The sequence below is a fragment of the Prionailurus viverrinus genome, chromosome B1 (assembly GCF_022837055.1).
Source record: "Prionailurus viverrinus isolate Anna chromosome B1, UM_Priviv_1.0, whole genome shotgun sequence".
NCBI lineage: Eukaryota > Metazoa > Chordata > Mammalia > Carnivora > Felidae > Prionailurus > Prionailurus viverrinus.
In genome coordinates, this window is record NC_062564.1 from 119,884,469 (window position 1) to 119,904,955 (window position 20,487).

Sequence of the window (20,487 nt, forward strand, 5' to 3'; positions counted from 1 at the left end):
ATGCTGGTGTCAAATTCTCAATTTCTGTTTGTTTGAAAAAACTTTATTTTGCCTATTTGAAAGTTATATTGTTTGAATGTAAATTCTAAGTTGACAGTATTTTCCTTTGGTACTCTAAAGATAGCATCATTTTGATTGCAAAGCAGCTGTCTTACTGTCATTCGTTTTGATAAAGTAATTTGTCTTTTTCCTCTGGATGCGTAAATTTTTCCTCTTCAGTTTTCAGCAATTTTACGATGATGTGCTTAGGTGTGATTTTCCTTGCCTTTTTCTTGCTTAAGGTTTATAGTGCTGCTTAAATCCGAGGCATGATGCCTTTTACTTATTTTAGACATCTCTTCAAGTATCACTTTTTTATGGTCTCTCATTCCTTTCCTTCTGGGTCTCAACTATATTAGACTTTTTAAAATTCTACACTGTAAGTCTCTTCCACCTTTAAAAATTTTTTTACCATTTTCTTCCTTTTGTCTCTGTAAATCTATCTGCATATTTTCTTCTGAACTTTCTCCAATTCCCTAATTTTGTCCTCAACTCCATATAATTGACTACTAAGTCTACCCACTGTGAAAGTCTACCCTCAGCTAAAAGACTGAGGTGTTTATTTCTTCCTTGTGAGCCCTAAACTCCAGTTTTCAACCTCCCTGCCCCCTCCTGGCCCTGTGAGTTTGCAAAAATCTGTGTTCACTTTCTCAGTTGCTTTTGATAGAGTCAGATGTCTCTAGCAGAAAGGGAGCCCTAAATACTCAAGTATCTCTCCGATGTGTCTCCCTCTCCTAGATCTTAGCCCTGCAATCTTCACCAGTTTGGTAGCTTTTTAGTGCCTTTAAAGAAATGTGGTTTTCTTTTTCTTGGCCCACTTTTCTAGTTGCTAGTTATTCTCAGCTAAAGCATAATCAAAACCCACCTAGTTCTTTATTATTAGAAGTGGAACTGCAGACGACTCATTTTTTTTTTAAAGTAATCTCTACACCCAATGTGAAGCTCAAACTGACAACCCCGATATGAAGAGTCAGTCGTATGCTCCACCAACTGAGCAAACCAGACACACCAAGTCCTTGGTGACTTGTGACATTTTTAATGTCAAAAATTTTACTCGATGCCCCTGCCCCCTCTCTATCAAAACACACAAGGTACTAGTCAGACATGTTTAGCATATAAACTATAAATAAATATATAAGAAAAATAGACACATCATTATGTCCAAGTCCCCTGTAATAACTATTACTCAGGGATTTGTAACTCAAGGGAAACACTGCTATAAGCAAAGGCATAGTCTCAGGAAAGTTAGAAGGATGTTTGAAGGAACATGAGCCCAGTTTGATTAAGAGATTTGATGTATGAAAGCAGGGATAAAGGTCTGACTTTTATTCTCTGTATAATAGGAAACCATTGGAAATTTCTTTATTGTGGTATCTTTAAAATTTTTTTTAATTTTTTTTTTATTTTTGAGGGAGAGAGAGACAGAGTGTGAGCAGAGGAGGGGCAGAGAGAGAGGGAGACACAGAATCTGAAGCAGGCTCCAGGCTCTGAGCTGTCAGCACAGGGCCCACAGCGAGGCTCAAACTCACAAACCATGAGATCATGACCTGAGCGGAAGTCAGACACTCAACTGACTGAGCTACCCCTATTGTGGTATCTTTTCATAAAAACTGTGTTCAATACGGTAGTGGCATGCAAGATAGACAAAGTAGGAATACAGGCAGAGAAACCCACTAGGAATCTTTAGTAATGGACCAAATATGAGCTGTTGATGAGAGACATCATGGTGTAATGAAAAGAATGTTGACATTAGAATCACAGGACTTGTAATTACTGGTCCTGTCAACTTGGGCAAGTCATTTAACCTGTGTGATTCTGCTTATTTACATGCCAGTCACCTTGGAGGCCTTTAGTAGAATGATGAAATGTTAATAACTTTTGCTTAACTCACAGAGTGGTTATACAAATATAATGATGATAAGAACCTTTTAAAATGCATATTATAAAATTTAAGGTGTAATATGCATTTGAAGAACTAAAGAAATAAAAGTGGAGACTGATAAGGAAAGAGAAGAGTGAAAGAAAAAGACTATTCAAGTATAGTGAATCCTGGTGACTAGAAAATGGAATCAACTTACATAAGTCAGTCAAAAGAGGAAGTGATGGGGTGCCTGGGTGGCTCAGTCAGTTAGGTATCTAACTCTTGATCTCAGCTCAGACCGTGATCTCAGTTTGGGATCAAGCTGTGTGTCAGGCTCTGCGCTGACAGTGAGGAGACTGCTTGAGATTCTCTCTTTCTGCCCCTCTACACCCCCTTCCTCTCTCTCTCTCAAAATAAATAAACTTAAAAAAAAAAAAAGAGGAACTGATTATGGGAATCAGGATGAGAGAAAAAACAGTGATTTATTTCTTTTTAATTGTGGAAATGTTTAGCAGGCACTTCTCTACTGTATCTATTAATTTCATATATTCTTAGGTATTTTCATGTGAGATTACTCAATTTCCTTTATAGAATTTTAAGTTTGGAGATAGAGAAAGAAGATATCTCCTTGGGAATATGTATTTCCTCATTTTTTTTTTAAGTTTATCTGTTTATTTTGGGAGAAAAGAGAGTACAAACAGGGGAGGGGCAGAGAAAGAGGGAGAAAATCCTAAACAGGCTCTGCACTGACCTGGCACAGAGCCCTAGGCGGGCTGCGAATTCAGGAACCTAGAGATCATGACCCTAGGCAAAATCAAGAGTCAGACACTTAACCGACTGAGCCACCCAGGCACCTCATTTTTAATTTAATTTTAATTTAATTTTAATTTATTAAAAAAATAATAAAGCCTGTACCTGCTGGTTTGATAAAAGTTCCATTTATTTTTGTCCAGTTTATTAGTAAAGTGATTACATAGGGTACTGCCTGGTTTAAGGATTATTTGTTCCTTCCAATTTAATACCAAACTGCTATTCTTCAGTGTGCATCACTCTAAATCTTTATCACTATTAGTACTTTAAGGTACTGTACCTTACTAAAACCCAGGCAAACACTTTTTTTTTTCAATATATGAAATTTATTGTCAGATTGGTTTCCATACAACACCCAGTGCTCATCCCAAAAGGTGCCCTCCTCAATACCCATCACCCACCCGCCCCTCCCTCCCACCCCCCATCAACCCTCAGTTTGTTCTCAGTTTTTAAGAGTCTCTTATGCTTTGGCTGTCTCTCCCACTCTAACCTCTTTTTTTTTCCTTCCCCTCCCCCATGGGTTTCTGTTACGTTTCTCAGGATCCACATAAGAGTGAAAACATATGGTATCTGTCTTTCTCTGTATGGTTTATTTCACTTAGCATAACACTCTCCAGTTCCATCCACGTTGCTACAAAGGGCCATATTTCATTCTTTCTCATTGCCACGTAGTACTCCATTGTGTATATAAACCACAATTTATCCATTCATCAGTTGATGGACATTTAGGCTCTTTCCATAATTTGGCTATTGTTGAGAGTGCTGCTATAAACATTGGGGTACAAGTGCCCCTATGCATCAGTACTCCTGTATCCCTTGGGTAAATTCCTAGCAGTTCTATTGCTGGGTCATAGGGTAGGTCTATTTCTAATTTTCTGAGGAACCTCCACACTGTTTTCCAGAGTGGCTGCACCAATTTGCATTCCCACCAACAGTGCAAGAGGGTTCCCGTTTCTCCACATCCTCTCCAGCATCTATAGTCTCCTGATTTGTTCATTTTGGCCACTGACTGGCGTGAGGGGATGTCTGAGTGTGGTTTTGATTTGGCCTGGGTGGCGCAGTCGGTTGAGCGTCCGACTTCAGCCAGGTCACGATCTCGCGGTCCGGGAGTTCGAGCCCCGCGTCAGGCTCTGGGCTGATGGCTCAGAGCCTGGAGCCTGTTTCCCATTCTGTGTCTCCCTCTCTCTCTGCCCCTCCCCCGTTCATGCTCTGTCTCTCTCTGTCCCCAAAAAATAGATAAATGTTGATTTGTATTTCCCTGATGAGCGATGTTGAGCATCTTTTCATGTCAGGCAAACACTTTAACTTCAATTTGAATTTCATGTGAGACATAACAAATGTCTTACTGAAAGTCATATGCCATGTTTGTTTCTTTTATATTTTAAATGTATATGCCTTTAATTTAGACTGTGAACTTTTAAGATGGTTTCTGTTCCTTCTGAAATCCTTAGTTTCTCCTAATTGTTTTTAAAATTAAATTGTAATGGACACTCAACCATAACAGTAGCTTTATGTTGTGCCCCAGGAATTTGTCCCCCATAATTTTGATTATCTCTGGATTGCTGTAGTATGTTACTGAATCTGTAACTTTACATTTCCAGTAACATCCAACATCTTCAGTAAGTTTAGACTTTAAAAAAATGCTTTGTCCACCATTAGAAAGCTGATTGGGGGTTTAGACCAAACATTCCTCTTACATCCTTGTTTGTTCCCTCTCATTTTTGTCTAGTTTCCCCTATTCTTACATGAGTAGAAATTTGGTTATACAGAGCTGTTTGCCTTTCCTGCTTTTTTTTGCCCATTACAGTTTTCTGTATTTAACAGCCCTTCTAGTTCTACTCCAAATAAAATATTTTGTATTTTTTACTTGGGACTACAGAAATAATGTATTGGCATCCTCTCTTATCCAGTAGATTCTGGCATGCCCAAATCTGGAAGTGAAAAAAGCAACAACAACAAAAAAAACAGAGCAGCAAGGAAAATCGGTAAGCTTTACCCTGCAGCAAATGCAGCAAAAATATCAATCTGTTCTTAAGGAATTAAGTGCTTCACAAAGGTGAGTTCTCCATGTGACTAAGGCTTCAATTATTCATCGTGGACAGTAACCCAGTGCAGTTTGAAGGTCCTTGTCATTACAGGTGACCTAGTAAATGTTTGACAACTAGCTCACCAGGAAAGAAAAAAAAAGCTTTGATTATGGTGTTTGCAAATTTCTTGGGGTAAATATCCCACTGTGGCTCATTTCAGGCTACCACAGGACATCACAGAACACAGAATTAGAAGAAGGTATATATTATCAAACTATAATATTTCTATAATACGGATATGATCACCATAACCACAAAAACATGGATAATAGTAAAATGAGGAAATGATTTTTGAATATTTATTATTCTTATATATTGGATTTTAACATAATTGTCAGCTTACATAGTTAATTCTTCATAAAGGCTGTGTTTAACAGCCTGCAAAATTTCTAAAAATGTTTAAATGTACTCATAAAGCAGTATAAGCCAGCTCTAGCATATACTGCTTTCTGCACTCTTAGTTTTGGAAGTGACTTAGGCAATAGCTAATATGAGTTGAATCCTTCATGCCTTTTTCATATTCCTCCATGTATATGATACCTTGTTATGACTTTATTACTTTTTAAAATCTTCTGAGCCAGCTGTAAATGTTTAATTTGTCACTTGTAAATAAACACAAACAAAAGGAACTCCATGAACAATGGGAATAGAGACATTTCCTCAAGGAAGAAATATAGACAGCAAAACAGCACATTAAAAGATGCTGAACATCATTAGTCACTAGGTAAATGCAAATTAAAATAACAATGAGCTATACCACTACATACCTATTAGAATGGCTGATTAAAAAGACTGGTCATAACAGGTCAGGGGGAATTGGAATTCTCAGTATATAACTAGTGAGAATGTAAAATGGTACAACCACTTGGAAAACAGCTTGGCAGTTTCTTAAAAAGGTAAATGTATACCTATCATAATCCACCTATTCCATTCCTACCTATTTACCAAAAAGAAAACCTATGTCCATACAAACACTTATACAAGAGTATTTGTTATAGACAAAAACTGGAAACAACCAGAATGTCCACCGATGGGTGAATGGATATAGAAATTGTGGCATATCCATACAAAGAATACTACTCAGTAGTAAAAAAAACAAAAAACTGTTGAGTGACACAACATAGGTAAATCTCAAAATAATTATGCTGAGTGAAAAAAGTCACGGAGGGCATGCTGTTTGATTCTATTTAAATAAAATTATAGAAAATGCCAACTAAGCTATAGGACAAAATGATCATTGGCTTCAAGTGGGTGCAAGGAAGAGGGGTTGGGTTGGGGGAACAGAAAGGGTTTACAAAGGACTACACAGACACTTGTAGTGAGGCATATGTTTATTATCTTGATTTTGGTGATTGTTTCATGGGTGTCAAATTACCAAATTGTGTACTTTAAATATATGTGATATACTGTATGTCAATTATATTTCAATAAAGCTATAATAAACTTTTAATTTTTTTAACATTTATTTATTTTTGACAGCCAGAGACAGCTGTGAGCTGAGCGTGAGCAGGGGAGGGGCAGAGAAAGAGGGAGACACAGAATCTGAAGCAGGTTCCAGGCTCTGAGCTGTCAGCAGAGCCTGACACAGGGCTGAAACTCACGAACCGCAAGATCATGACCTGAGCCAAAGTTGGACGCTTAACCGACTAAGCCACCCCGGCGCCCCATAAAAATTTTTAAAACTATGGTCTGGCCAGTGAAGATGAGGAAAAGGCAAATGCTTTGTGCTGGACAATACATTTCTATCTTTGGGAGTAAAACTGTATAGGTTCTTTAGGCAAGCCCTGACCACATTGCTGGCTTATACGGAGAAGTTGAGCAACTGAAATGCTCAGGTTTTTATCACATGTCTGCTGTTAAGCCAGATTCTCTTCATCTTTATACTTTACACTTCTTTACACATTTTATACTTATCTCTGCTATATTTTATATTATTTATTTCTCATAACTATTATAGTGAGGCTTTGGTATTAATATTTATTAGACAATTGGTTTTTCAGATTCTGTTTAGTGAACACTAGGGAGGGATACTCACAGAACCATCTGAGGTATCCTGACTGGGTGTGAGGATTGGAAATGGAGGGAAAATGATAAAGATTCTCAGTAGGCAAGGCTCTAGCCTCCAAGTCAGGCAGCTTCTTTGTTTTATAGATTTAAGGGCTCCAGAGGGGAAAAAGTATGAAAATCACCTCCTAAGTTTTCTACAAGCTAAGCCCAGAAGCTAATGCATAGCAATTGCTCAATAAATATCTGCCAAATGGATCTTGATTAAATTTAAAATGATTCTTTCATGGGGCACCTGGGTGGCTCGGTCAGTTAAGGGTCCGACTTCAGCTCAGGTTATGATCTTATGATCGTTTGTGGGTTCCAGCCCCTCGTCCAGCTCTGTACTGACAGCTCAGAGCCTGGAGTCTGCTTCAGATTCTCTCTCTCTCTCTCTCTCTCTCTCTCTCTCTCTCTCTCTCTCTCTGCCCTTCCTTGGCTTGTGCTTTCTCTCTCCCTCAAAAACAAAAAATATTTAAAGGAATAAAAATAATAAATAAAATGCACTTTCGCTTCTTTCTGCACTCCCTCTCTCACATGGCACATAAACATTTATTCTGTCATCTGAGTTTCTTGAGGTGGGACTATTAATTTTTGAGAACTGCTATTGATTTTACACTAAGAAAGGTACCGATTGCAAGGAAGATGGAAGAACAGAAGGATCCTGAGCTCACCTCCACCCCCCACCCCCGCCAGACACACCCACACTGCAACTACATTTAATATAACTCACTCTGAAAACAACCTGAAGACTAGCAGAACAACTTTTGCACAGCTACTGATATAAAGAAAAAGCCACATTCATTACAGTAGGAGGGGCAGAGACTCAGTCAAGAACCAAAACCCCTGGCCTGGCAACCCACAAGTAGGAGGGATATCATAGGAGTTCCTCTCTAAGGAACGAAGAGATCAGGCTCCACATCAGGCACCTCTGGCTGTGGGGACCTGCACAGGGAAGATAAATCCCCATAAAATATGCCTTTGAAGATCAGTAGGACTTACCATAACTCTAAGAGAGCCAGAAGGCAATAAGAAACAAAGACGCCACTCATAAGGCCAGAGCACTAGATCACTTAGTCTGAGACCCAGCACAGGGGCAGCAGTTCGGAAAGCACCTGGGTTATACATGAAGGAAATCTAATTTTAGGGTGTTCTGGAGGGGCAGGGCAGTACTGGTGGGCACCATTTTTCTTGCCCTCTTTCAGCTTAGCTGGACGACGGTTGTGTGAGCCCGTTCTGATACTCTCCATCTGTCCTGAGAACACTACTTGCTCCTCCCCAGCATTTCCCTACAGACCTGTCCGGTCCAATCTGCACCACACCTGGCAAGCAGCCTCAGTTGTTTTTTGGGGTTTGTTAATTGGTTGGTTGGTTGGTGGTTGGTTTTTAAGATTTTATTTGGGTAACTCTATACCCAACATGGGGCTTGAACTCACAACCCCTAGATCAAGTCACATGCTTCACCAACTACCAATGCCCTTCCAGAGCAACATCTGCCCCAGGGAGGTGGAGTGCTAGCCCCACCCACCAGCATGCCCACCAAAGGTGGAGGTGAGACTCTTAGACTTCTACACTGGAACTAACCCTATCTACCAGCACACCCACTACAGCTAGATCTCATAGCTGCACAGGGGTCCACCCCTACCAACCAGTACACCCATAAGTAGTCATGGCTAATCACTGCAGCCAGCCAGGCTGGAGGCCAGACCTGCCCACTAGCATGCCTGCAGCAGTCATGCCAAGTCACAACAGGAGGGTGAATGCAGTCCACAGAGGGGACATCCTTGGATTACCTGGTTCTGGTGACCAGAGAGGATTGTGCTACTGGGCCCCACAGGACACCTTCAACATAAGGCCACTACTTTCAAGATCAGGAGACAGAGGAATATGTTCCAAACAAAAGAATAAGACAAAACCTGAGAAAGAGAACTAAACAAAATAGAGATAAGGAATCTATCTAATAAAGAGTTCAAAATAATGCTCATAAAGATGCTAACCAGATTTGAGAGAAGTACATGAGCTCAGTGAGAACTTTAACAAAAACTTCAAAAAAAAATCAGAGCTAAAGAATACAATAACTGAAATGAAAAATACACTAGAGGGAATCAACAGCAGATTAGAGAATACAGAAAAATGGATCCATGATCTGGAAGACAGAGTAATGGAAAGCACCCAAGCCGAACAGTACAAACAAAAAAGATTTAAGAAAAAAAAAAGACAGGTTAATGGACTTCTAGGACAACATCAAGTATACTAACATTCATATTATACAGGCCCCAAAAAAGAGAAAGGGGCAGAAAACAATTTGAGAAAACAACAGCTGAAAGCCTCCTTAAGTTTAAGGGGGATGAAAACAGACACCCAGGTCTAGGCTATACAGAGAACCTCAAACAAGTGAGCGCAAGGCAGTCCACACCAAGACACATAATTAAAATGTCCAAAATTTGGGACACCTGGCTGGCTCAGTAAGTTAAGCGTCTGACTCTTGATGTCAGCTCAGATCATGATCTCAGAGTCATGAGACTGAACCCTGCACTGGACTATATGCTGGCATGGAGCCTGCTTAATATTATCTGTCTCCCTCTTCCTCTGTTCCTCACCCACTCAGGCACATGCATGCACTCTCTCTCAAATAAATAAATAAAATGTCCAAAATTAAAAACAGAGAATCTTAAAAGCAGCAAGAGAAAAGCAAATAGTTACATACGAGGGAAACCTCATAAGCCTATTACTTGGTTTGTCAGCAAAAATTTGCAGGCCAGAAGGGAGCAGCACTATATATTCAAAGTGCTCAAAGGAAAAAACCTATAACCACGAAGACTCTACTGGGCAAGGTTATCATTCAGAATTGAAGGAGAGATAAAGAGTTTCTCAGATACAAAGTTCAGCACCACTAAACCAGCCTTACAAGAAATGTTAAAGGGAATTCCATAAGCAAATAAGAAAAGGCCACAACTAGAAGAAAATTGTAAAAGGAAAAAATTCCACTTGTAAAAGCAAACACATAGTAATGGTAGTAAATCAATTATAAAGAAAGAGCTGGGGGCGCCTGGGTGGCTCAGTCGGTTAAGCGTCTGACTTCAGCTCAGGTCATGATCTCGCGGTCCGTGAGTTTGAGCCCTGCATCGGGCTCTGTGCTGACGGCTCAGAGCCTGGACCCTGTTTCCGATTCTGTGTCTCCCTCTCTCTCTGACCCTCCCCCGTTCATGCTCTGTCTCTGTCTCAAAAATAAATAAATGTCAAAAAAAAAATTTTTTTTTTAAATAAGAAAGAGCTGGTTCTCTGAAAAGCTAAAATTGATAAACCTTTAGCCAGACTCATCAAGAAAAAAAGAGAAAGAACTCAGTATCAGAAACAAAGGGGATGTTTCAACTGACACCACAGAACTACAAAGGATTGAGACTACTATGAAAAATTATATGCCAACAAATTGGACAACCTAGAAGAAATGGATAAATTACTAGAAACATACAGTCTCCTGAGACTGAAGGAGGAGAAAATCTGATTACTACTAAGAAAATGGGATCAGTAATAAAAAAAATTCCCAACAAACAAAAGTCCAGAATCAAATGGCTTCACAGGTGAATTCTACCAAACATTTAAAGTTTATTTATTTATTTATTTTGAAAGACAGCACATACGCACATGTGCACACGAGTGGGGAAGGGGCGGAGAGGGAGAGAAAGAATCCCAAGCAGGTTCTGCCCTGTCGGCATGGAGCCCGATGTGGGGCTTGAACTAATGAACAGTAAGATCATGACCTGAGCCAAAACGAAGAGTCCGATGCTTAACCCACTGAGCCACCCAGGTGCCCTGAGTTCTACCAAACATTCAAAGAACTGATGCCTATCCTTCTCAAACTATTCCAAAATATAGATGAGGACTGAATGCTTCCAAATTTATTCTATGAAGCAACAATCATCCTGGTAACAAAACCAAAGACACTACAAAAAAAGAAGTACAGACCAATATTCCTAATGAACATAGATGCAAAAATCCTCAACAAAATCTAACAAACCAAATTCAACAGTATGTTAAAAGGACCATTCAGCACAATCAAGTAGGATTTATTTTGGGGATTACAGGTTCAATACCTGCAAATCAATCAACATGATATACCACATTAACAATATGAAGGATAAAAATCATGATCATTTCAAAAAATGCAGAAAAAGCCCTGGTCAAAACTCAACATCTATTCATTATAAACACGCTCAACAAAGTGAGTTTAGAGAGAACACACATCAACAAAATAAATGCCATATTGGAAAAATCCACATCTAACATCATACTCAGCAGTGAAAGGCTAAAAGCGTTCCTCTAAGATTAGGAACAAGACAAGGATGTCCACTCTCACCACATTTATTCAACATAATACTACAAGTCCTAGCCACAGCAATCAGATAAGAAAAATAAATAAAAGGTATCCAAATTGGTAAGGAAGAAGTAAAACTTTCACTATTTGCAGATGACCTGACACTACATATTGAAAACTGTAAAGACTTCACCAAAACACTATTAGAACTAATAAATGGAGTCAGTAAAGTTGCTGGATACAGAACCAATATACAGAAATCTGCCACATTTCTATACACTTAGAACAAACTATGAGAAAGACAAATTAAGAAAACAATCCCACTGACAACCGCATCAAAAAAAGAATAAAATACCAAAGAATGAATTTAACCAAGGAGATAAAAGAAGTGTACTCTGCAAATTACAAGACACCAATGAAAGAAACTGGATAAGGCACAAATAAATAGAAAGATGTTCTGTGCTCATGGATTGGAAGAATTAATATTGTTAAAATACCCATACTTTCCAAAGCAATCTACAGATTCAATGATATCTCTATCAAAATACCAGCAGTATTTTTTACAGAACTAGAACAAACAATCCTTAAATTTGGGTGTAACCACAAAAGACCTCAAATAGCCAAAGTAATCTTGAGAAAAAAGAACAAAGCCAGAGGTATCACAATCCCAGTTTCAAACTGTACTACAAAGCTATAATAATCAAAAGAATATGGTACTAGCACAAAAATGAACACAGAGAATCAATAGAGAGGAATAGAGCCCAGAAATAAATCCACACTTATATGGTCAGTTAATATAAAACAAAGGAGGCAAAAATATACACTGGGGAAAAGATAGCCTCTTCAATAAATGGTGTTGGGAAAACTGGACAGTTAAATGCAAAAGAATGGAACTGGACCACTTTCTTAACAATATACACAAAAATAATGCAAAATGGATTAAAGACCTAAACATAAGACCTGAAATCATAAAATTCCTAAAAGAAACCATAGGTAGTAAACTCGGACTTAATATTTTTCTGGATCTGTCTCCTCAGGCAAGAGAAACAAAAGCAAAAATAAACAACTTGTACTACATCAAACTAAAAAGCTTTTGTAAAGCAAAGGAAACCACCAAGAAGACAAAAAGGCAACCTACTGAATGAGAGAAGATATTTGTAAATGACATATCTGCGAAGGAGTTAATATCCAAAATGTAAAAAGAACGCAAACAATTCAACATAATAATAGTAATAATAATAATAAAATTTAAAAATAGAGGACCTGAATAGGCACTTTGCTGAAGACATACAGATGGCCAATAGACATATGAAAAGATGCTCAACATCAATAATCATCAAGGAAATGCAAATCAAAACCACAGTAAGACATCAACTCACAGCAGTCAGAATGGCTAGTATCAAAAAGACAAGAAATAATAAGCGTTGGCAAAAATGTGGAAAAAAGGGGACGAATTTCTTTTTTTAATTTTTTTAAGGATTTTTAAAGTTAATTTGATTTTGAGAGAGACAAGTTTAGGTTTATAATCTTGTTGGTACTCTGCGAGTGGCAGGGGAGGAGGGGGGGCGGGCAGAAAGAAAGTAGAGAGAGAATCCCAAACAGGCTCCACACTGCCAACTTAGAGTCTGATGTGGGACTCGAACTCACGAACCTCAAGATCATGACCTCAGCTGAAACCATGAGTCAGATGTTTAACTGACAGAGCCACCCAGGCACCACAGGGAACCATTTTCTTGGTGGGAATGTAAATTGGTACAACAACTATGGAAAACAGTATGGAGAGTTCTCCAAAAATTAAAAATAGAAATACCATACGATGCAGTAATTCCACTTCTGGGTATTTACTCAGGAAAATAAAAACACTAATTTGAAAATATTACACAACGCTGTGTTTATTGTAGCATTATATACAATAGCTAAGATATGGAAGCACCTGAGTGTTCATCAATAGATGAATGGATGAAGCCCTCCTTCCAATTAAGTTGAGAAAACTGAGTATTAATGGTCAACTTCCTGCCTCTTTCCATTTAAAATTATCTTTGTTTTTACCCATTCTAATCTTCTTCCCTCTAGAGTCTGATGTTTACCCATCGTTCAAAATCAAATACTCAATTTTTTGACCCACAGTCATCTCTTGTGAAGAAAATGACTTCATCTATTAATCTCTCTGTTCTATATCTCATCTCTCTCAGGATTTCCTCCAGGCTATAAATATACTCAAACCTCTCCCATTCTAAAAAAATATCCTCCTTTGACCCTGAGTTACTCTAAACTAATACTCTATCTTCTAATTTCTTCTCATGGCCCTGCTCTGTACTTTTTCATTTTCCATTCACTTCACAACACGCTTAAATATAAATTATTATCAACACTACCTCAATAAAACTGAGTCATCAGTGACAAAATGTAGTTGACAAGTTCCTAACCTTTAGTATATTTAACTTTCTGTACCATTTCACACTTCATATTTTGAGTAGTAGTCAAATATATTTAGAAGAACAAAGTAGGAACTGATGGAAGGAAGGGAAAAGTTGCTTTTAAACTTGAGTACCCAAGGAATTATAAATAGTTGTAGTAGCCAGAAAAATGCCTCCCCATGATCTTCTATTCCCACTAAAGATGTTTACATCCCAGTTTCCCTGGAACCGTTGAATATGTTATGTTATATAGCAAGGGGGAATTAAGGTTGTGGATGGAATTAAGGTAGCTAATCATCTGGCCTTCAAGTAGGTAGATTTTCCTCGATTATCCATGTAGGCCCAATATAATCATAAAGATCCTTATAAATGAAAGGATGCAGACAAGTGTGTCAGATTAATGTGATGTGAAAAAGACTAACCAGCCACTTCCGGCTTTGAAGATGGAAGGGAACCATGAACCAAGGTGCCGGCAGCCTCTAGAAGTTGGAAAGAGCAAGAAAAGAGATTCTGCCTCAGAATCTCAAGGAAGCAACCAACTCTGCTTATACCTTGATTTTAGAACAGTAGGACCCATTTCAGACTTCTGACCTCCAAATATCTAAGATAACTTTTTTTAAGCCACTAAATTTGTAGTAATTTGTTGTATCAACAGTATTACAATAACTATTTCTAATTTTCCTTTAAAGTACAGTTGAATCTTGTGACTTTTTCTATTGAGTCTGATCTATTGAGTGAGGGCTTGGAAGTGATGATAGGAAGGAAACCAGGTTCAAATAAGAGTTCTTTATCACTGCAACTACTCTCTTGTTGATCTTTATACTTGCTTATAATCATATATAAATACTGACATTCTATTACCAGAATTAAAACCATTATGAAAACTTAACAGGGTGCATACTTGCTTCAGGAAAAAAAGGTATAAGGAAAAAAAGGATAACGTAAGATTGTATTCTTCCCCAAGTGAGGACAGAAAAAGAAAGCTTGTTGGTTTCTGTTAGGGAGCAATTGATAATAGCAGGGGAGAAAAATGTGGGTAAACCAATCTGGCACTAAAAAAAAAGAAAAGAAGGGGGTCCCAGAGCCAACCCAAACCATACAGTGACGTCTAAGGTTAAATATAGATTCGTTGGCTACCAATCTCCAACTTTCTAAAGCTTTCATCCAACCACTCAATATGATTTTACCTTCAGTCCAATTATTCCTGATCTGTTTGTTCTTGCCCTAAGTTATAGGAAGTAACTAACTCCTGTTACTTGAAGGTAGGAGACTTACTTACTAACAAAACAGAAAGGTAGGATGCCTCATTTTGATGGGCAGAGATCACTCCTGCTATATCAACTTGAAACTCTATAGAATATTTTCTCATAGTAACATAAAACATATACAGAGGTTGGATTTAGAGAATGGCCCTAATAGTAATCCTGGAGACAGAATTACTTTCCTATTGCATATTGTGTTCTTAGTTCCAGAACAGGAATGAACCTTAAAATGTACCTAAGCCCTTTCTTTCTCCTTTTACTTTCCCTAAACATTTTAAAAGTTTATTTATTTATTTTGAGAAGGGAGAGAGAGAGAGAGAGAGAGAGAGAGAGAGAGAGAGAGAGAGAATATGCTCGTGTGCAAGCAGGGGAGGGACAGAGACTCCCAAGCAGGCTCCCCACTGTAGCACAGAGCCCAACTCCAGACTTGAACTCACAAACAGTGAGATCGTGACCTGAGCCAAAATCACGAGTTGGACACTTAACCAACTGAGCCAACCAGCACCCCTTTCACTTTAAAATCAAGTTATTTATCTGTCCTACCTGTCTAGCATTTCTTGACTTTACTCAGAGTCACAAAGTCAGACTCAACAAATGTGACTTTAGATGTGACAAAAGGATTTTTATAACCTCTACACCAGTTTTTCTCAAACTAGAATCTTTGAATTCTTTACCAGACTTTTCCCATTTTGTGATTTATTTCATTAATCTATAATAATATAATAGTCCAAATCACCCTGATTGCCACTTATAACTAAATACTGCCATGTGATTCCAGAGCCTGTGCTGTGTTTAGATTTTATGATCTTGTTGGTACTGTGTAATAGCACTTGTGTCTCAGGCAAATGAGAACAGAAATAGGTAATAAATGCTTCTTTCTGGCCATATGAAAGTCAAATGACATCAGTGAAAGAATGAACAAGATCTCTTAAAGGTCTAGTAGAGAAAACTGGCCATCATATACGGAACACAACAGTTAGTACAGACAGGCCAAATTTAGAAGAACCTAAACTGTGGCAGATCTGTATTTCTGTTTCAAGAAGCAATTTTTGCAAAAAGTAAAAAGAAAAAAAATCAAGTAGCACATAGATACTAATTTTATTAGTTTATATTTCTCTACATTTAGTATATAAATTTTAGTTTCAAGATGAAGAGGTAAGAGCATAAAGAGTTCATATTAAGAGTTATAAAGATAACTGGAGGAAACTCAAAAATTTGTTTTTTTTTCTTTAGGTAAGCTCTGCCTAGTAAACACACTAAATGTACTATGGGTCCTTAGTGCAAATACTCTATTTTAGGTCTTTCCCACAATCACATCTCATCTAGATATTTCAATAGCATCCCAAGTGGTCTCTTTGCCTCTAGTTCTCCACCCCATTGCAGCAAATATGTAACTTTAGTTACATATTTCACATTGCTCTCATAGTTATCTTTTTGTGATTAAAAGACCAAGACTTTTTTATGTTAAAATTCAATTCTCCCATCCCTTACCCTTCAGAATAGAATCTGAATTCATTACCATGATATGTTAAGGCACTCAATATATCCAGCCTTATCTTTCAACTGTTTTGTCTCCTCATTCATTCTTTTTAAGGTTTTTTTTTTTTTTAATGTTTTATTTATTTTTGAGACAGAGAGAGACAGAGTGTGAGCAGGCGAGGCGCAGAGAGAGAGCGAGACACAGAATCCAAAGCAGCCTTCAGGCTCTGAGCTGTCAGCACACAGCCCGACGCAGGACTCAAACTCACAAACCGCGAGATCATGACCTGAGCCGAAGTCGGACGCTTAACCGACTGAGCCACCCAGGCGCCCCCCCTTCTCATTCATTCTTTCCTCTGCCCTCCCCAAACCCCTTAGAGTACTTGCCAAACTTGTAGTTTCCAAAACTTACCAGGTCAAGTTCTCTGAGACTTTGCATTGTTCCCTCTGTGTAGGTGACTTCCTCTGTTTCCCGCCCCCCAGCTATGATTTTGTTTAAAAACAATTCTCTTACATATAGACATTTTCCCTGAGCACCCCCAGTTAAATTAGATACATTAAAATTACTCTATGCATGCATTTATGTCATCACATTATGGTGACTATCTGATCCTTAATGGTCTCCCCAATTAAAAGACTTTCTTAAAGGTGACATCTGGATCTTTCATCTATGTATCTTCAACATCTAGCTCAGTGCCTTGCATATAATAGGCATTCAATATATTTTTAAAAGTTAACAGGAATATGGGAGTAATTTATCAATAGATCTCTATTGCATTAACATTCTTCAGCCTAAACCTTCACTTAGGAAGAAACCTCCCCACTTGGCCCAGTCAAATCCAAATATCACTGACGGACAAACTGTAGGAGTCTCAGTCTTGCCTCAACCTACATCAAAAGCAGTCCCATAATATAAATGGATGTTTTTTTAAAGCTATAAATAAGAAGGCTTTTGGAAGGCAGAATGTACTATCATATGAACAATGTTACAGTGACTAAATTTCAAGCTAGCAAGTACAGAAATGGCAATGAAGTTGTATAAAACTGAACCACCATGGTAGTAGCTGGAATTCTGTGCTCTAGGGCAGGAGATCTTACAGTGCTTGAACAAAGAGGAGAAAGAAAAAAAATATATCCTTATTTCTTGTTTCCTTAAGAATAGTTTTAATTTGCCTTTGACATTTTTCTTCCCACTTTTCTATGGAAAACCTGTCTCATACTGTTCTCTTACAAAGTATGTATATGGTAAAGCCCAATCTCATTATTGTTAACTTTTGAGATTAAATACGCTTTGATGATGGGATATCTCTGAAACTGTCACATTTCTTCAACACCAAATAAGCCAAATTCTTTAAATTCTTTAAGGTTTTTTTTAGATGTAATGAAATGTTTCTTAATAAGTTTCATTCTTTTAGTGCCATGTTAAGTCACTGTTTCTGTGCAATGAAAAATCAACAGGTACTAGATAATGTGTGTTAAAACCTAAAAGTCTCACATAAGTGGCTCCATTAAGTCACTTAGATATGATATAGATCAGATCCATCAGAACCACTATGCACAGCATAATTCTTTAATAAGAGTGTATTAACTTCTTAAAGAATTCTCACATAGATTTATTTAAATAATCAAATCCAATACTGTAAACACTGATCATTTCTGGTCTAAATCACACTCTATCTCTGTTTCCTTTGCATTTTTTACATTGTTATTGAAGCAACAAAGATTATAGTTATTGTTGGGAAGTAATATTAATTCAAATTACATATTTTAAGTACTGATAAAGTTAATTTGTAATTTGTATACTAGGATCCACAAAATGGAGGCTACCTAAGTGGCCTGGCCCACGTCACAAATGTAAACCTAAGCCAGTCTGCATTTACAAAAACAGCTGTTGCCTTTAGATTTTTTACATTGTTATTGAAGCAACAAAGATTATAGTTATTGTTGGGAAGTTAATATTAATTCAAATTACATATTTTAACTACTGATAAAGTTAATTTGTGTACTGGGATCCACAAAATGGAGGCCACCTCAGTGGCCCAGCCCACATCACAAATGTAAACCTAAACCAGTCTGCATTTACGAAAAACACCTGTCAGGGAAACCTAGCATACGCCAATCACAATCCTTCAAGTCAGCTCTAGCTCTAGTTTACCTTACCCTAGAACACAGGACCTGTTAGCCTTACAAGGAAATCCCCAACCTCCTAGCCAATCATGCCATTTTCATCTTGCTGCTCTAATACTTTGTAAAACTGGCTCCTGCTCAAAATCCTCTCAGAAGTGGGGGCAGTATGTTCCCCAATCCATGGATTGTTTCCTTTCAATAAGGACATCAAACTTGTTACTAAACTGTTTTAGTGTTCTCATTTGATACTACCTAATCCTCAAAATCCTTATCTAGACGATTTACCCAATTTTCAACCTAACTTGATTTCATTTGAAATTTTAAAGAAAAATTTTTATCTATTTAGACTATTTGTAATTTCTGGCCACAATTATGAAGTTTTATTTTCAAGGCAATACAATGTATTTCAAGGAAATACAAAATTAATTATAAATTGATTTTTAATCAGTTTTATTAAATAAGATTGATGAAAATACCACCAAATTAAAAACTAACAGCAAAGGCTTATTATTATATTAAAATCTAATCTAAATTACACTGTATTGAAGGAAAAACCGCTTGTTGACTAAGTTTTTCACCTTATACAAGGCTGCTGTATCTCATTTATCATCAGTAATCTGAGAGGCGCTGAGATATTGAAAAATATTTAGTAACAAGCTTTCAGAGTGATTTCACATTTGGTTCTAATTAATATTTTTATTATTTTTTAAAATGTTATTTATTTTGAGAGAGAGAGCATGTGCACAAGCAGGGGAGGGGTAAAGAGAGAAGAGAGAAAGAATCCCACGCAGTCTCCACACCGAGAGTGTGAGGCTTGAACTCACAAACCTTGAGATCATGACCTGAGCTGAAATCAAGAGTTGGACAGACATTTAACCGACTGAGCCACCCAGACGCCCGTCTAATTTCTTTTTAAAAATCTACATTGAAATAATTCACATACCATAAAATTCTTTTGAAGTCTACAATTCCGTGCGTTACAGCATATCTATAGAGTTGCATAACCGTCATCATTATCCAATTTCAACATATTTCATCACCTCCCCCCAAGACCCTATACTCATTTAGCAGTCACTCCCCATTCCCCCTGCCCCTAGCCCCTTGCAGCCAGTAATCTACTTTGTCTCTATTTACCTTTTCTAGCAATTTCCTATAAATGGAATGATAAAATATGTTGCCTTTGTTTCTGGGTTTTTTCACTTCACATTTTCAAGCCTCAAGACACATGTTGAAATACGTATCGGTATTTTGTTCTTTTTTTTAATGTTTCTACTTATTTGAGAGAGAGAGAGAGAGAGAGAGAGAGAGAGAGAAAGCAAGTAGGGAGGGGTAGAGAGAGAGAGACAGAATCTGAAGCAGGCTCTAGGCTCTAAGCTGTCCGCACAGAGCCCAATGGTGGGGGGTGGGGGGGCTTGAACTCACAAACCGTGAGATCATGACGTGAGAAGTTGGACGCTTAACCAACTGAGCCACCCAAGCGCCCCTGTTCTTTCTTATTAATACTATTCCATAATAAGGATATACCACATTTTATTTATCCACTTATCAGCTGGTGGGACTTTTGGTCGTATCCACTTTTTAGCTATTATAATGTTACTCTGAAGATTCATGTATACAAGTTCTTATGTGAAAATGCTCAAATGTATTTTTAGCTCAAACATTTGTGCATGGTTTACTATGTACCAAACACCAGCTTAAAAAAAAAATTTAACATTTACTTATATTTGAGAGAGAGAGACAGAGAGAGTGTGCACAAGTGGGGGAGGGACAGAAAGACATGGAGACAGAATCTGAAGCAGGCTCCTGGCTCTGCACAGAGCCTGATGTGGGGCTCAAACTCATGAACAGCGAGATCATGACTTGAGCCATTAACCGACTCAGCCACCCAGGCACTCCAAACACCATCTTAATTTAAGGTCGAAATGATGTTCTTAGAATAAAACAGTTCCCTAAACCACATCAACTTGTCTTGGTCATAAAATGAGATTTTGAACAAAGTATAGAGAGGAGTAATTTAATTTTTATGCGAACCATGTGAAGTAACATT

The 20,487-nt window shown here is 37.8% G+C and overlaps 1 long non-coding RNA gene across 5 annotated transcripts in view; it reads left to right on the forward strand.

Moving 5' to 3' along the window:
* LOC125163780 (uncharacterized) overlaps positions 1 to 20,487 on the forward strand; it is a 45,798-nt gene that overhangs the window by 22,224 nt on the left and 3,087 nt on the right. For 2 of the 5 annotated variants that reach the window (XR_007151554.1, XR_007151553.1), the window contains exon 3: positions 4,621 to 6,247. This is a non-coding gene — a long non-coding RNA (uncharacterized LOC125163780). Of the gene's footprint in view, positions 1 to 4,620; positions 6,248 to 6,276; positions 6,309 to 20,487 lie in introns of those variants that run through there. The other 3 variants (XR_007151557.1, XR_007151555.1, XR_007151556.1) reach the window with 3 other exon arrangements.